Source organism: Agelaius phoeniceus, chromosome 4 (genome assembly GCF_051311805.1).
Source record: "Agelaius phoeniceus isolate bAgePho1 chromosome 4, bAgePho1.hap1, whole genome shotgun sequence".
NCBI lineage: Eukaryota > Metazoa > Chordata > Aves > Passeriformes > Icteridae > Agelaius > Agelaius phoeniceus.
In genome coordinates, this window is record NC_135268.1 from 46,566,864 (window position 1) to 46,583,210 (window position 16,347).

Sequence of the window (16,347 nt, forward strand, 5' to 3'; positions counted from 1 at the left end):
AGATACAGGAAGTATGAATAGGACAGACAAATGATTAATAATTAAGTAGGATAATAAAATTATCCTAAGTGACCTAGACCATTTAGCAGACAGTAAAATTCATGGTATTTATCACAGAGATATCACTCTCAATGAAGTTAGCTGATCATTTTTGATTAACCTGACATAGTATCAATGCTACAAAAACATGCAGACAGTTCTTAGGATTTATATTAAAAAGTTTTGCCAGATAAAATATATAGGTGCTACACTACTAATCTGCAAATAATTCCTAAAATTGAAATTTAAAAGCTATGCCAGTGCTATGCCTGCTATAGTGTTCTGTCTTCTGTAATAAGCAAGGAAATTCATAGTTTAATTTAATAGTGTAGCATGCCCCGAGGAGAGAAAAAGAATTTTCAATAAAGAGAAAACATCTGCAAAGACACTTATTTATAGAGGCATGTGATAAACAGACTCATGCGCTCATTAAGTTAAAAAAATCTGAACATTCTTTCCTGATGAATTAACAAAGCTGCCATGTATCATAACTTAATAAACCTGTATTTCAAGATTTCTTATTTATGTATTTGCTTGGCCTTGCTTTCCTTTTATGTATCAGCCTTCTCAGTGCTGTAACACAGTTCACTATTCTGGTCTGAAAAGCAGTCAGACATGTTCTGAATTTCTACCACAAGTAAACTAAGCTTTGTTAACAAGTAGACTTTCTTATATACAGCACTTTTAAATCAAAGATTACAAAGGTTATTGTGAGGATAATCCAGGTTGTCAGAACATGGAGGATCAACAAATTGATTATATTTTATTTTATTTTATTGACTGTTTTATTTTTATTTTGTGAGTATCATGGCTGAGATCCAATTCTCTTACTTTGAAAGCTATTCTGAGTCAACAACACAGTAGACATTTTGGAGAAGCTACAACAAACTAAAAATATGAATTCTTATTACTGCATTTCATACCTTATGGAAAGGTTCTGTTTCAATTTTTTTTTTTCACCAGAAGTTATTTCAGAAAATGACTTGCAAAACCAGTGTAACTAACATAATATGTTTTTTCCTCTGGCTTTTTTGGACATTGAATATGCTGTCACAAAGCAACTGGCTAAGCAGCAACAATCAAGGTCAGACATGTTTGCAGATATAACATTTAGAGTTATAGGCAGAAAAAAATATAGAAGTATTCAATAAAAATTAAGTATTCAATAAAAATTCAATTAAAAATTCTTAATCAAAAGAATAGGAAAAAATTTCTCACGTGTTTGGACTTCTGCTAAGGGACAGTTTCTCAAGGAACACAATTGCAACTCTCATCCTGGGATGTTTCCAGCTCAAAGGCTGAGTTACAGCAGAGCACAGCCCTGAAAGGCAGAGAGGGGAACTGCAGGGCCCAAAGACCCATTCTGTCTTGCATGACTGTGCAGCACAGAGTTCCTGGATGTGAGCTCCTGCTCATCTCCCAGGTTTAACAAAGAACTGGAATCATGTGTTACAGAACCCCTAGGTCTCCAGACACATTCCTCCTCCAGCCACACCAGAGCCTTGGTGAATGCAGATCACTCAGCAGGGAAGCAAGGCAAGCTTGGTAGGACAAATATTATCTTCTACAAGACCACCTGACACAGCTGGGGGAAAAAAAGACAAACTTAGGATACACCATTATTTGTTCTGGTCTGAAAGGATGAATAAAGATTTGAACAAATGGATCCCAGTTTATTGTATTTATTTTTAAAAATTGCACAATTTGAAAGAAAAATGTGACTCCCCTATGGCAAAGGAGAGCTAATGAGGTAATTAATGTGGCAAGGAATGACACAGAGAGACAGAGCTGCTACTGGTAATATTAGAGATTCTTGTGAAAGACAAACAAAGAAATGATGTGGAAATGATTAAAGATTTTTTTAAAAACTAAACACTTTTAAATAATCATCATGGAATTCAAATGTCATGAAACACAAAGAATTATTACTGTTTCCAAGAAAATATCAAGAGAAATAATTTCCTTGGTAATTCCATTCCAGATGAAAGAGTGATATATTAACACTGAAGAATTGTACAATAACTGAGCCCTCAAACCACTCAGTAAATCATTTAACAGAATTTGGCAAATACTATCAGGAAATGCTTAAAAAAGGTCTCTCCCCTTCAAGATCCAAATCACTGCATATGAGTCTGAGGTACTAAAAAATTCTTCATGTTACCTTTATTCATTATAGAGGAGAACTATTACAAATTTGATTTAGTTTCAAGTTCCCAAAACTTCTTCTAGATTTTAAATTTACATCTTGTAATCTTCTTGTTTTCTTATTTATTTTTCCCAAAGTTAAACAGTTGATCACATAGCCAGCTTCAGGAGCTGGCATATAAATGGAAGGTGCAGCAGGAAGTGACATAAGTAGTTCATTAGGTAATCTTTGATCCTCTACTATACCAGGGTCAGATATTTCTACTAAAACAACATTTTAGAAACCAGAACTCTTAAGGTGAGACTGAGATTCTTTTTCCAACAACTTCAGTAAGTCTAATGAGTTCTTTGTAGAGATGTCCATTTCAATGTCAATAATCTCATGCAAAGGTGCATTTTTGGTCTCTCCAATCTTTGCACTGCATTATCAGCCAGGCACTGTGCTTTACTTCTTGTCATAACAAGTCATGCTGCTGACATACAGCAGTTTGTTCAGTCACAAAGGGTGGGGGGGGGGGAATCTCAACTGCGTCATAAATTATTTAGTAAATACATCTTGAGGTGAAAGGTACATACAAAATGCAAGATAAATACACATCTTAAAGGAAAAATAACAAGAAGTTTAACTTGTCAACAGCTTGCAATGTGTACTGTTTACAAGTTTAATCCAATCCTAGATGGATCTTCAAAGACTGAGGTCATTGTCACAAGCACAATTCCTGAAAATTCTTTTGCACTACTCCTCAAAGCTGTGTAATGGAAATATTCTTCATGGTAAATCTTACTGTTATTGCTCTGTAATGGCAGCATTCTTCAGTGTTGCCCTTACCAGTGCTAACACCATTTGATATCCTCTAGGTTTAAAAACATTTAGTACTAAACAGTGCTGTATGAGAAATACCAAACAGCACCACAACCAGGAAGGACAACTGTCAAACATGTCACACTGCTGCCCTTATATACTCATCTTACAATGTGAATTCTGATTATATTTCTATTCTGTTGCTGTAAATTAGTTTTCTCTAATCAATATGAAAAGTTGAAGTTTTTTTATTACTTTTCTCTTTCCACAGAGCTTTGCTCAGGCACCCATTGGTCCACCACTGACATTATTCCACTGAAAGCACATTATCGTTGAATAAACATGAGCTGCCAGAAATTGTGGATTTGCACAGAGGCTTTGGGAAATCTGTGAGTAGGCTTTATTGTATGTAAGACAGACTGCACAAAGAAACACCACTCAATGAGCCAAAACTTATGATCTTAAGAGTCTCTACATTTAAGCTAGCAAATGCTTTTTGAGAATTTAGACCTCTAGGTTTTCCTAATATGAAAACCTTTTTTGAGGGATACTTAGGTATGATAACTATTTCAATTGGGAAAAAAAGGTGTTTGTTTTTTAAAGGTTAGGTAATGATTAAAAAGAGTTCTTTCTACAAGCATAGAATACATATTCATATTATTTAAACAGACAGTAAACCAAAAATGTTACTTTCCTATCTGAAACCAGGTTAGATGTGCTAGAAGGTTCCTGTGAAACACTAGAGAATACTACAACATCTTAGTTTGTCTTTTTATTCTCTTCTAGCTGACTGAAATGCTCCTGAATGCAAGTCTCCAATTTGCCATGATGCTTTTCTTTCATATACATTTTCAGCTTGTACCTCTCTCTGTAACTGAGTCAGCTGGTTGTAAGTACATTAGTAAGTAATGTGACAGCAATGGCCTCAGTTGCATTTTATAAGCCCCTGGAAAGCTGTGGAGTTTTCATGACCTAACACTCATCACAAATCCACACTTCTTTTGGCATTACTTTTCTAACCAGAACTTGTTGGACAGGATTCCAACTGGCAGAGTGAATTCACATTGCAAACATCACCCTGAAATTTGTGCTGGTAGTTTGCATGTAATATGTGCTGGAATAGACAGTATTTGTGTGGTGAAAACAGTTTACTCATTTGGCACAAAAAGATGTGATAATGCCATTCATCAGGAAAACATACAGATGGCAGTTGGATTGTTCATATTCTATATTCTCTCTCTCTCAAGTAAAGTTGTCATGTTTGGTTTTTGTGATGATTCATCTGATGCTGCCTGGTGGGCAACTCTAGTGCTAAAAGCCCTGTGGGGACAGAGAACACAGCCTGGCAGGCATTACAGGAGTTCTCTGATGTCCAAATTCACACTTTCAGTAAAAGCTAATACATTTCTAAATGCATTCTTATCTATTCTAACTTCCTTTTCTGAGATGTCTCTGACATCTTTCATCCTGTTGTCATATGGAAACATTTTATGCTTCTGCTGGAACATCAGTTCATAAATCTCTTTCAAAAGAAGCATAATTCTGAAGACATTTCTTGAATTCACTGTATCTACTCTCTTGCTTTGTTTATGTTCAGTATGTGATCAAGAAAATCTGTAAGACTGACTGACAGACTGACAAATTCTACCTAATTAGTACTCACCAGATTTAGCTAGCCATCTTCAACCCTTCAAGCAATGCCAGTGTAAAGTCTTCCTTTTCTCCTTTTAAATACCTGAAGATTTACCTGCATCTGAGAGAATCATTCAATGGTATTATATCTCTCAACAAGATATAAACTGCACAAAAACTAATAATGATATAAAAAAGAGTGTATGTGCAAGCAAAATAAGATTATGGGAAACAGTTTGCATTCTGAATATTATCTTGAGGAAGAGACTTTGAAAGATTATTACACATTAAAAAATCCTACCAAACCATACAAATAAATTACTCATTTAAGACAGGTTGCCTTAAGAAGCAGGTTATTATGACCTGCACTACTAGACTAAATGGGAGTAAAATTTCTTTGAAAAAAATCCACTTTTTTCTTCCAGTTAGTTTCAATTAGGACTTTTTTTCATGAAACAAAAACAGTAACAAAATTATTTTAATACACTGCCATACAACAACTAGATAATACACCTACCAGCCACACCCACCAACACACACTGTATTTTTTCAATGTCATATACATCAATACATTTGCTATGGTTATGACAGAAATAAAGCTAAAAAATGGCTCGCCCATTACAGTACAGGGGATCTACAAGAAAGGCAGGAATAAAATTCAGTTCTTTGAAGTCCCTGCTTTAACCACACCATCCCCTTTAAGAATTCCCTGTAGTAAAAAAAAAACCTACATGTTTTTATTTTCTTTTTTAAAAGAAGTTCTAACATAGGAGCAAACACTGTTGAGTTTTGAAGTGCTTTCAGATTTATGCTTGCCTAAATGTGAACAGAAGTTACCCTATAAGTTTTAGAAATACTTGGCTAGACACCAACCACTGTACTTACATAAGGCCATATAATCACCTGACACTTGTAGCTGCCTCACTGATTTTCCAAGAATTTTAATCCTCTTTTCCTGAAACTATCCCTTCAGTGAGAAAATATGTTTATTCTATTCCTTATATGCTTGCTTTGCAGACAAACATTTTCATTTATCAAATAGGACAATAATATTTTCCACTTTCAAACATGAGAAATCAAGAGATTTCTTTGTACAGCAAAGTACAAAGTGTGTCTTGTCACATACAAGGGCCCATTCCTCAACTGTGCACCCCCAAGCTGCTTCTACACATTTAAAAACCTTCCTACAGAATAATGCAACTTCCCAGCTCTTCCCTTCTGCCAAGCAGCCAGAGCATGGTGACAGCAAGTAACACACACACGGTGGGCACCCAGCAGTTAGTGCACTGTGCAAAGAACAGAACAGAGATAGCTGCTTGATGGCTGGAGGCAGATGTAGCCTGAACTTCCTATTACCAGAGGTTTTGGTTTTGCAGACTGTTTAAATATATAACTAACCTATTCATTTTGCTTTAGTGTATATTTTCTGTTAGATATAAAATGTGATTATTAAAGTTTCTTGTCCCATTAAGCCAATGGAAGTTTCAACTGCAGACTTCAAAGAAAGAAAGATCTGTGTCTTTATTGTTTAAAATGTTTCTGACTAGTGACTATAAAACTGGAGCTATTCATTAACAATGATTTTGGTGTCTGGTTTTTTTGCATATGTAATTTACACTTACATCCTGTGTAATAATTAAAGGTTCTGAAGTGACAACAGAATATATTCAAAGTGTGTGAACCACAAAATGCAGGAAGTCAGAACAATACTTCAGGGAATTACCTTCACTTTAAAAAGGATTATTGCATGCTTTTCTTACAACAGAATAACAGACAGGTTGAAATTTGACTGCTGGGGGTCTTTGGTCCACCTTCTGATCAAAGGAGACTGAACTAGAGCAAGTTCTTCAGGCTTAATCTACTCAGGTTTTTAGTATTTCCAAGGATGAAGACTCCACAAGCTCTCTGGGCAACCTGTTCCAGAGCTTGACCACGACCATGGTTAAAAATATTATTCCTATGTTTTATTTCAGTTTGTGCTCATTGCCTCTTGTTCTGTTAATCCTTGGCAGTGGTGTCACCTTGAATTTGTACATATATTGGTGGGATATTTGGAAATGTCCACCGTTGCAAAACCACCAGCACAACTCCACTTCTGCGTACAAAAGGTCACTCAAAACATCATTCACTGTCAACAACTAGTTTGTCAAAGCAAATTTAAATTCCCACCATACTCCTACACAAGCACTTCCTACTATTACTCCTGCAAGCGCTTTTTTCCCTAAAAACATCTCTCATAACACTTCTATACTGTCTGAGGTTCCAGAAACCAGAAAGGGCTTGTCATACAAAAGGGGTAGAGGGTGGGTGATGAAATAAGCTGTGCCTAGAAAGTCAGAGAAAATTCTCAGAGAACAAGTATTACTTCTGTGGCTGCATGATACATAAAGTAGGAGGAAAAGGAGGAGCCCATGAAATGGCTAGAAAGAGACGTTCTGTGATTTCCAACACTTTCCTCCCTCAACATCAGCAAAGCAGTAAAAAGAAGGTACCACACTGTGTTGCAGCTCTGGCACAGACAGAACAGAAAGTGACTGCTCCAAGCAGCCACTGGCATCTGCTTCCCTTGTCTACATCTAAAGACAGACCTCTGGAAATTTTTTCTAGCGCAAAATGAACTGGTAGTTTGTGACTATGCCAGGCATTTACTGCCCTAGCACTCGTGCAGATACACTCATTAAGACAAGAACAAAAGGCACAAAACCCTGCACATGGACTTTATTGCTCCTTGACCTCTTCTGCTCTGACCCAACAGAACTGGAGGCCACCAAAGGATGTGTTAAGGAAACTTTCCTGTCTGACCATTCAGAAACCACTCCGCCAGTTATTCTCACACTACCCAAGCTGGCACTGAGGTCCCTTTGCAGCAACACATGCCACTCTCACAGAGTCACACTAGGTTTTCCTCTTGGCTCATCTCCAGGTTTCCCATAGCAGAGTCTCAGACATCTCGATCCCTCAAATATTTTAATCATGGTGCAACAGCAAAATATCAGCTCGAGCTGGTGTTGCCAAGAAGGGGATCCAAACAAAGAAAAACCTGGGGTTTTATACTCTCACTGGAAGATCCGGAGGTCCTGAGCTCCTGCTGTGTCTCTGAGTGTCCAGTCCCCTGGCTGGCACCACAGGTCCCTGTGCCCTTTGCTGTGCAAAGGTTGGTTCCAGTTCATGGCCTCTTGTTGGGGGGTCTCACCACCAGAGCTCAGTCTGGAGCTGGCTCTGCAGCTGCTCACAGAGCTACCAGCACTGAGTGTACTCCACTCCTCAAGAGCCAGAGTACGTCAGGCCAGGAGCCAGCTGCCCAAAAGCATGTACAAGGGCAGGAACACTTCTCTGGGTGAGCATAAGTGAGTCCACATTCCTGCCCAACACCTGAAACATCCACCATCTCTAATATGATCGAAGCTTTGGTGGCCCCGAACTCAGATGCCTCCCATGGGGATTATGCAGATCAAGAATGGGAACTGTCCTGACTGATGAAATTCAAAATCTAATGACAAACTCAAATAAAGTAAATATAAAGGTACAGTTATTTAGTAAAATTCCTACCTAACTGAAACAGTTATGCATAATAGAATGAAAACAGTTTAAAAAATAATCCGTTGCTCCTTGTTACTAAAAAATTCTTTACTCTTTTTGCTGTGTTCAATAACTGTACTGTTCCACTGAAAACTTCAATGCAAAATGCAGTTCTTAAAGCTTTATGGCCAAACTTTTCATACTAAATAACTACTTGAAAGGTTGGCAGAAATCTCTGTTTTTGTTTGTTTTCACATTCCTAAAAGTACATTTGTTTTGCATTCAAATGTATGTTGTTTCTAGGATCTATTATGCATGACAGAAATTATTAAAAATTGTTTACAATGTTAGACCATTAGTTTTGTGCAAATAGAGCTGACTTTAGTTTCTTGCTTGAAAGATTTTTTGACAAATAATGTAGTTGTTAACAGCCGGTTTTCTAGTGGGAAAACTAAACATAATTTCAAACTACAATTTTTTTCTCTATCTCATCTGAAACATTGTTCCCAACTAGTTTATTAAACACTGAATAAATATATCTCCCACTCAGCACATTTACCAAGTCAAGCAGGAATTTAAAATGCCTTTCTTCTAAGGGCCTGCAGGAAAACATCTGCCTGGAGATATGTGAATCTTCTTCTTCATCATGAGAAACATGTTCTGGCCAGAGATTGAGCTTGTAAAGCACAACAGGCACAACAAACCCTTCTAAAATTCCCAGATGGTATCATCCTAAAACAGAAAACAGTGAGAGTTGAATTTACATGAAATAAAGCATATTATGTCCATTGTTCCTAAAGAAATAGAATTAATTCCAAATTTTTAATAATCTAAGATGTGTATTTGTTTGTCTGCATCTTGACTGAGTGGGCAAGAATTTAAAAAAAACCCGTTTGTTCTATCTGCAATGAAAGAAAAACAGAAATTCGATGCTGCCCTAGAAAAAGAACTTCTTAATCTCATTCAGCACTAACACTTTCCATGATAACAGTGGAATTTTTAATAATCACAATGATTTTGCTCCACAATTTTTAATTGCCCTTGAGCATCTTCACAGACTTTTTTTGCTAAGGCCTGATCCTAACTCCAGGAGCCAAGCATTGGAACTACAAGACGGTATCTCCACTGCAGGAGAAATAGCAGTGGAGATGTGCTCTTCTCAAAGCATTGAAAGCAGGAATACAGTCGAGCACAGGCAATGCTAATGGCACTAACACTGGTTGCTCTGGAGGGAAGCTCACACACTTTATAAAAGTTCAGAAGATCCTTTCCTTTTCTATAACCTCTAATATGCAGTGGTGATCCTGACCAGAAGAGCAGTGTAGGCCAAGGAGCAGTGACCCCCAGAGCAGGGAAGCAGAGCAGCTCCCCCAGCCCCGTGCTGCATGTCCAGCCTGGCCTTCAAGCCTGCGTTGGGCAGCGTGTGCCCTTGGCTGCAGGGCAAACCCAACCAGCAGCTCCCACTTGGTACCAGTGACTCCACCTGCATGCCCTTCCCCTGATCTAAAAGTGCAGCAAGCAGTTTTTACTTGAACAACCCTTCTGGTACACAATACAAATTATGAATCAATCAATCAAGCTGTTGACTTGAAGAAAATTTCTGGAATGCAGAAAAGCACACTGCACCACTTTTACAACAGAAGTCCAAACAGGAGCAAAAGTAGTAATTTTTTTTTTTAAGATTTAAAGCACTTATTACTCTCTTCATTTAAAACTTCCTTTTTTTTCCGGATAATGCTTAAAGAAGCTAATGGAAATGCAATTTTGAAAAAATATATTTAGTTATTTAATATGTAAATATTTTGTTCAGGAGTACATATATATTTTCGTGTATATTTTTTCTTTTAATAGAATAATAATATGAGAATTGTAGGAATTAGATATGCAGTAGAAGCAATAGTGGAAGAGAAGGTCTAATACAGCATTCTGAAAACTAAAATTTAAAAAAAATCAAGTAACTCAAACTTCTAAGACAATAACGTTGTACAAGTCCTTACTTCAAAACAACAATCAATCTAACTATAGGCATTGTTATTTCTTACATAAATCACCATAAAATTGTCATTTCCAAGTGAGATTTCTTAATATAGTCATTCCATGGAGAAACTGTTATTTGCAGTAAGAACTGATAAAGGCATTACATCTTTCTATTTGGATCTACAGAAAGGAGGTCATCATTGCAAAATGAAGCTGTACCAAGACTGAAGACTTGTTTCAAATTTACTGATGCATATTATCACTCACATGCTTCTGTCTGGGCCAGGAAAGGAAGGATCCGAGGTTGCTTACACTTAATACTGTGCTCCCAAAAAGGCTGCGGACACAGGGAAATCTGAGCTATGGTACAATCTGAACACAACCTATATTTTTCTTTAAGTGATGCCAGAAAGTGGAAAGCAGCAACATCCATGACTTGCCAACTTTACACCACTGGCAAAGAGGTGATTTCAAGGAAAAGAGGGACATCTCAGTCCCATTAGTATAAATATACTCAGTCCCATTATGAAAATATATATGTAGGATGTCTTTGTAAAATATACCTTCAGTTTTGCTTCTTCCTTCCCAATAATTACTTATTAAACTTCCCTCTACAAATACCTGGTATTTTTCTTACAATGTATTGTAAGAAATGTATTTTTTACAATGAGAAAGACTTCTGGATAAAAAAAAAATACTATAGGCTGATACCTTCTTTGCTTCTAATTCTTGACAGGCAAGCTCTGCTATGCTGTAATTTATCAGCAGGTAGCTTATTCAGAAACCTTTCGTTCTGATGTATTACTGTTTACTTTACCAGAACAGTTTACTTAGCTACTATGTCTAAGATATGACTCAGCCCTACAATCATTACAACCTGCTTTTAAGCCTGAAATCAATTACTGACCTAACTATTAATTTTGTTAATGGTGTTGCAGAACTAAAAAATTTTGAGAGACTGTTACCCCCAGGAATTAGTCCTGTAAATTAGTCCACCAGTTTTCTGCTAACCATTTTTATTAAGATGATCTAGGGACCAAGGAAAAAAACCTCTGAGAATATTTTTTTAATGAATCACAGAATCATGCAAGTTGGAAAAGATCTCTGAGATCATCAAGTCCAACCTCTTTGACTGATCACCACCTTGTCAACTATATCATGGCACTTAGTGCCCCATTCAGTCATTTGCTGAACACTTCCACAGATGGTGATTTCATTGCCTCCCTCAGCAGTCCATTCCAATGTTTAAAAACAACAAGGAAAAACATGTTGCAGCTCCTATTGCTACAATTAATAATAATTTAAAATAATTACAATTATATTATAATTAATAAATAATAAATATTTACATCTAGTCTACATAGTTAACTTTTGGCTGAATTTTATGGCCAGGAATTGAGGTGTTAAATCAGTACCAGCAGGAGGATGAAATATTACAGGAACCATGAAACTTGAAAGGGTGAGCCATACATCAAGTCTCCACAGCTGAGAGCCCCAGATCATAAACCAAGTACTTTCTAACAAGAAGGCTCTACAGTATGTCACAAAGAAAAATGATGGCAACAGCTTGTCAGGTTTGCAGCTCTCCAGTGAAGGGCAAGCACGTCCTGGGAGTAAGGCCAGGCTCTCAGGTGATCTACCAATACCAGCATAGCCAAATACAAATGTAAAACAGATTCAGCACATCAGCAAACCCACGAAAAACAGCAGGATAAGCTGTTCACAGAAAATAAAAATTGTATTTTTTACTAGAGGTAGAAATATGAAGATAAATAAAATACGTGATTTAAAAAATACTCTCATATGCATGGGCTTATCACAGTCTTTCAGCCCTTGTGAAACCTTTCCTGGGCAATCAGAAATTGAGAGATGCAAATCATTAAAAAAGATCCCTAAAATGTAATGGTTATATATAGTATGACAAGGACAGAACACATCACACAGAATCCTTTTGGGATGGGCTACTTACCACAGAACCTCCTGTGAATAACTGTGGTCAGCCTAGACTCAGTATGTCTGAAACTTGTTACAATTGCATGGATAAATTATGTTCAATATACATTTGAGTTTTTAAAAAAATGTTGCACTGCATTTTCAGGAATGGAAAAAAAATTAAATGAAGTCTTATTTTGTCTCTAGATAGAGTCTTTGTGGACAACAGCCAAAGACCAGATACTCAATTATTTTCTTCTATAAATATGGTGAAAGAGACATATAGGTGGGAGAAGGACTAAAACACAGTGTTCTTTGCACAGTTATGCTGAAATGAAGAACCTGAGTGCTCACTTCTCTCCTGTATGATCCCATGCTCCACTGTAAAACAACTGAACCCTCTTATCTGGTGTCTCTGGCAGGAGTAAAATAAAGGTGTACATTTCCTGTAGCACCTTTGTAGGAGAAAAGAGAAGATGTGAAAGAGAAGATCTGAAAAGATGTGGCTGTGATATCTCAGCCTACAGCACACAGCATGCTGCTGGGTGATGCTGCTGATGTTCAGGAAGCAAACAGGACATGGGTTACAGTAGTAGGTACAAGCCAAAGTAGAAAAAGAATAATGAATAGTCAGAATAAGCAGTAACATCCATTTTGCTGTTGAAGGATAAACTATTGCCAATAAGGTCATTTAATTAGATGTCTTCTGTCACTGTGATAAAAGTAACTGCTTTTTCTTCAGCTCATGTTCTTTACATAACGCTATATTTAGTAGAGAGCACTAGTCACAGCATTTTGAAGAAAAATCATGTATTTCCTATTCTCTTTGATACAAAATATTTGCCCAGTGGTCTAAAACCTCTGAAGGAAGGACACCAATCAGACAAGGAAAAAGTGGATATACATGCAAAAACTCTATGGAACTCTATGAATGAGAAATATCTACCACACAAGGAACAATTGCTCCTCTGATCCCAAAGAAGTAATAAACCTAAGAAGAATAAGTAAACACAAGTTTTGTAATGTTAACAACTCCTTCAGAATTTTAAAAGATTGCTAACTATTTTATCATTATCTAGATTTATTTAGACTCAGCAATTTATCTAATACTAGCAGCAGTCCAATCCAGTAATAACAAATGAAGGACTTTTCCCTCCAGTTACCACTATAAGTAGGCTGCCAAGTATTTTCTGATTTCTACATGCACTTCTTAAAATGTACTTTAATTGACTGAAACTCTGAATTTAATTGTGCATTTATTATTGACCACCCAGAAATGAAAGGTTTTTTCTAAGAGGCTAGATATCAAGCATAATAAGCTTTTTTCCTTCCTGGTTGAAGATTTGATTTTACAATACAGGCATACCTTAATTCAAATATGATGTAATAACTATAATTTCCCCCTTTTTTACTTGTATAAGAATGAAGAGCAATAATTATTAAAAATTCAAAGAGACTGCTCCTATTTGGCAAACTATATTCAACACCAAATGTATGTCAGTATTATTTATCTCAGAGGACGATCATAAAGAGATGCAAAACTTTCAGCTTTATATTAGAGAATATATATATCTTATCAGGGAATATATCAGAAAATATTAGAGGATATATAAACAGATACCAACATAAATTGTTCTTTAAATACCAAATTAGAATATAGAACACATGTCCAAAATCACTACCTTTTATTTTGCTATACATTATTTTTTAAACATTCAGCCTGTACTTTTTCTGTAGTGTGAATACATAAAAACTCGGAAAAAAATTGTGAGATACTCAACATGACTGTTAGCCAACAACTTTCAGCTGAAGGCAAACATACTGATAAACATTAAAAAAGGCTGATTTATTTGCTTTTTGCACACTTCCTTAATGAGCAAGTTTAATTTAAAAAAAGCCTTCTTTAATTGAAGTATTTTCAGTACTTCCTTTGCTATTATTTCAGTTTCTGTTCATTATTCAGTTACAGTCCTGCACTAAGAGCTCCTGCACTTTATCTCTTTAAATTTAGTACTTCACATTTTAAGTGCATTGCTCTTTGAACAATTACAATTTATATTAATAGGAGCACAGTTTCCCGTGAATATTTAGCTATTTTATAAATCTGTAGATTACATGTACCTCTTCTACCAAGCAACAATGGCTGAAGGAAAGAGTCTGATCAGTCCAAGATTTCTCTTCCTGAAGAAAAGACAAATATGATTCGTGTCATATCTGGAGCTAAGTTACTTTTTAAAGTTGGAATAATTTAAAATAAGACCTTCTTGATCACATTTTTAAGTTTGTTGCCTTGCACATGTAGAAGCATTCAGCTATACTTTAGAATCTACAACCACATATTATCACATATAGGAAAAGAAAAAATATGATGAACAGGAAAACAGGGAAATGAGAGACTCCACTTATTAGTGTTTCCAGGAAAGTCAGTTCCACAGTTTCAAAGTACAATTACCAGACTTACCAAACCCCAGAAATGCAGCAGCATTATTGCAATTCCTTAGAAACTTAAGTCAGGCCACAACACAGATAACACAGCGTGCTTAAAATTCACAGCTTAGAGTCCTCCTAACTGTAGGATCCAATTACCATTCTGTTAAAAAAAAGAAAAAGGAATGAGGAGCAGGGCTTGCAGTATTCTGTTAAACCACAGCCAGGATAACAGAAGGAAATGAGAAAACAAGCGCCTCCTATACAGCAACCCATTGTCTGTGTTTCTCCACTAAACACAAAAGATGCAAATCAACACAGGGCAGAAAAGTGATCCTACCCAGCAAGAGACAGGGCTACTGAAAACAAAGATGATCCTGCCCTGTTCCTGTTAAAAGTCACACCACAATGAAGCAAAGAATTCTGCTGTCTGTAGGAACAAAAATGATGTGCAAGAATTATCCTTATATCAATAATCTAACAGAGAGATTGTTAAATAAAAGGTTTTTCCACCTCTCCCATCTTTCATGTTAAAAGCAAGCAACTACAACAAACTAAGAATTTCAGAATGTGCCTGGTGTGGGCTGTGTATACGGACAGAACAGCATCCTTCAACTTTTCAGCCGAGGACTGCAAACGGCTGAATGTGAACTAAGTGCCTGAACTGCTCTAGCTGCTGCACACTGGCTGTGCACAAAAGTAAAATCCAAGACACTCTAAAGATACAGATTACAATCAAGGAAAAGCCTGGTGATTTTAGGCACTCCTGCGTTAGGCAGCAGCTGCATGAGCTGTAATCTCATTTTTTGACTTAGGAACCTGCATTCTCCATAAACCTTGCCTTAGGTATTTAAGTCCCTTATTGGATCAAGCTGATAAACTCTCTCTCTGTCTTTACCTAAGCATTTTAGATCCTATTATGTTTTGCCTCCCCTTTTATTTTTAATGAGATCTTTATCTTTCTAACATGTAGTTAACTATTTATCCAATGTTTGGTCATTTTGTCTCATACTAGTGCATACATAATTACCGTGTAACTAAATAACACACTATTGGGCTGGCTTCTTTCAAAAGTACTGAGAATTGATAGCTCCAATTTTCTCAAAGGCAATTAAGATCCCTTGGAAAATTCACACTGCAGTGTTGCACAGTAGTGCTAGAGATAGTGGCAGCAGTCTAGCTTTGTTCAGCTCAAATTAACTTTTGAGACCAAGCTGCAAATGCAGCTTTGTGGCCACTCATAACTAAAAATTATTCAAAGCCAACTTCTGCCTACCATGGTGTTGCACAAACAAGGGTTAGTGTTTGTTTAACTGCAGTGATGCTGAGCATTTTTCCATTAAAAAATCTCTCTGCTGGAACTATCTCACTAAAGCCCCAAAAGTCTACTAAGCAACACAGAACAAACTGAAACAAAACAAAACCAAGTTGGTTTTGAGCATTATTTCTTAGCCAGGGCTGAAGTGACTCAAACATCAAGCATCAATTTTAATGACTTTTAACTACTTTAGGAAAAAATAAATACTGTAAAGCTGAGGCAAAATATTTTTATTCATGGATGAAAAAGTAAAAAAGTTTTTCTAAACAGATCTGCTTTTAGAAGTTGGAAATTACAGTAGATTCTCAAGAAAAACTTGATTTTCTCTAATATGTATATATCATTACTAATTTTGCATATCATGTTTTTCTGTGAGGAGGCTTGGAAGCCAGAACTGCAAGGTCCTGGTTGCTGATTCAGTAGGAATTTGGAATTTTTTAACTGCAGCTACAGACACATGGCAGAAGGCTATTGCTATGGAGCCAGGAGCTGACCTTTGACAAGAAATGGATTTCCCAAAATCAGTTTCCTCTGTTCCACAACAGAGATTTTACCA

General features: G+C 36.5%; 1 protein-coding gene across 1 annotated transcript in view; it reads right to left on the reverse strand.

Moving 5' to 3' along the window:
* Positions 1-14,626, reverse strand: part of TRMT9B (tRNA methyltransferase 9B (putative)) — a 100,457-nt gene extending 85,831 nt beyond the window's left edge. Inside the window, exon 1 of the mRNA XM_054633213.2 lies at positions 14,508-14,626. The gene's annotated coding sequence lies outside the window, so the exon portion shown is untranslated. The remainder of the gene's footprint in view (positions 1-14,507) is intronic.
* Between the last annotated feature and the right edge of the window lie 1,721 nt (positions 14,627-16,347).